A 2,500-nucleotide genomic window follows, 5' to 3' on the forward strand; every position below is an offset into this window, starting at 1 on the left:
TGGGTAAGTCATGAAGCAAATCTGGAGGACACACAAGTACGTGAATAAAATGGATGGAAGAAGGCAAAGCTTTCATGGCTCATGCAATACCTGCTGAACAATAAAACCGAAAATGCCGGGGTTGGGGGAGAGGGGGAAGTAGGGTTACCAGTACTTAGAGATCCAAATCATTGTTTTGTTCAGTTTGACCACAAGTTGTGTGCTGTTAAATTGTATTTTAAGCGGCCCACATCGATCGGCATTTGAATGTTTGGTGACCATGTACAAATGATTCAATGTACAAACGTTCCGTCTTCACCGCCATCTGACTAAATCGTAATGAAGTCGCCAAACACACTTCTGGCGTAATACACGTACGTGATGATTACTCCTGACAAATCAGGTTCTTTGATAAAATTTAGACCATAGGATCAAACGTGCTCACTCAGTTCGAACGTCTCGGCCTTGATTCACCGTGACTCAAGTCTATTATACAAGACTGTTCAAAACTATGTGCACGAGCGCAAAACAAATTCATTCGGATCTTTGTAGAAATGTGTTCCCACATTATACATGCTGATTATGAATATGCATCAAAGGGGCAACGCATTGGGTGAATGAAGATAAAGACCTTTACCCTAGTGTAAAATAGCTTAGTCATTTTAAATGTTTTAGATGAGATTAATTTAAAATGTCCATAGTATATTCAGATTATGTCCCATTACTTGGTAAAATGCTGCTGCTGGCAGATGAATGCATTAATGTAACTTCCATGTTAGGCAGAAGTTTCTATTTAAAATAAATAGAAATAGACGAAATGAGTGCAAGTGTCAGTATGTCATAATTTGTGTGCCCTTAGAATACACACACACACACCTATTCCTTTACATATCCCACCTACACACACACACCCACCACCCGCCCACAGGCACATCACTTCCACCACCCACTCACTCTTCAGCCCTGAAGCAGTGATATCCAGGAAGTACGAGATGAGCTGCAACCTCCGGAGATGTTCACTGGAAATGAGATGTTCCAACCTCCTGGAATCTGTACAAAACATGAACACGGTAACACGGGGACAGACTTACACACACATATATAAGGCCTTGCATTTGGAATGAACCGCTTTCTCTTCGTCAGGTCTGCGCACTCAGCTCTTTCAAGTCTGGCCTTTATTCCACCACTTCCCAAGATAGCCTTCTGTTTTCCAAGATTTTAGTTATGCATGCGTGGGAATGACTGGTGTGAAGGAGCTTTGATTTGTCTCTGCACAAGATTCAGCGCAATGTACATACCATCATTGACATTATCAGTTGTGCTTTTTTTCCCTTTCAATACGCCGTTTATTTCTTGGTGTTGATATTGGGGGAAATGGTGTGTGTTCTAAAACCATGACGTCATGTTAACATTTAGATATCCATTTTTCTCGCTTTTTTTCCCTTTCTTTGCGTGTGCTGTTTATACATTGATAATTGAGGGTGGGGGTGGGGGAGGGGAGGTGAGGGGGGGGGTTGCTTTTTTATTATATTTCATCACGGAATTCATGTGTCAGACTTGTAATGCTCTACAGCTGCCTGTGGACACAAGTGTGCTCACCAGACCTACTCATGCCATGCCCCAGCAGAGGTTAATGTTAGTTTTTATTCTCGATTTCCTGGTGTGTGTATGTGTGTGTGCGTATGCGTGCGCGCTTTTATGTTCGCAAGTACGTGTGCATTTACGCGACTTGTCTCAAAGGAAAAAAAACTGCATGCACGCACACTTTCGTGTTTGTGTTTTAAACATTTGTTCTCGTGTTCATTGAATACGACTTTGGGGAAACTGGGGAATTATCCTATTTCAGTGCCACTTTAATCAAGAAAGATCAGATTAGACCAATACAATATGATCCATAAGTATTTCAAAATGTTAAAGGAAACGTAATGGGATGCTGGACATGAAGGTAGCCTGTATTCGTCTTTGAATATATGGGTATCACCAGAATAGAAATAACCAGAACTAACGACTATCTTCCAAAACCAATTGTTTAATATTGGACAATCTGCTCTATTTCAGAAATTTTTAATAATGTCATTTATATTCGAAAGAGGCATGCCATAACAATGGTTTATCTAAAGCAAAAAAGGTTGAAATTCATACACGTTTTTCAACTGAGATACTTCTGTCCATTTCTGATGCAGCAGTCACCAATTACAAGTTGATGCTCGCGGTGAAAAACAAAGATAAAACATTTTTAAACACTGTTGCAGTGTGAAATGTGAACATGTGCACCGTTAGCCATGCACTGCTAGCAACCAGTATCAGATTCCAGGGATGCACATTGGCATCAGACATCCATCAGAACTCAATTGTAAGGCCACCGACCTGTATATCTGCGGATGCACGTGTTGAACACACATTGTGAAAATGAAACCGTGAGTTGGATGAACAAAAATAATGTAGAAAGAATAAACTGGTTACTAAAATAAACGGTAATTTTGAAACCCGTCTCTAAGACAGTGCTGTCTGCTCTGTTTTA

General features: G+C 40.5%; 1 long non-coding RNA gene across 2 annotated transcripts in view; it reads right to left on the reverse strand.

Annotated features, from left to right (window-relative positions):
- The window catches only part of LOC143285711 (uncharacterized), a 12,402-nt gene that overhangs the window by 263 nt on the left and 9,639 nt on the right, over positions 1–2,500 (reverse strand). For both annotated transcript variants that reach the window (XR_013055720.1, XR_013055719.1), the window contains exons 3-4: positions 934–1,029; positions 1–21 (exon numbers count right to left, since the gene is read on the reverse strand). The exon at positions 1–21 is cut by the window's left edge and continues 263 nt beyond it. This is a non-coding gene — a long non-coding RNA (uncharacterized LOC143285711). The remainder of the gene's footprint in view (positions 22–933; positions 1,030–2,500) is intronic.

Source organism: Babylonia areolata, chromosome 9 (assembly GCF_041734735.1).
Source record: "Babylonia areolata isolate BAREFJ2019XMU chromosome 9, ASM4173473v1, whole genome shotgun sequence".
Lineage (NCBI taxonomy): Eukaryota > Metazoa > Mollusca > Gastropoda > Neogastropoda > Buccinidae > Babylonia > Babylonia areolata.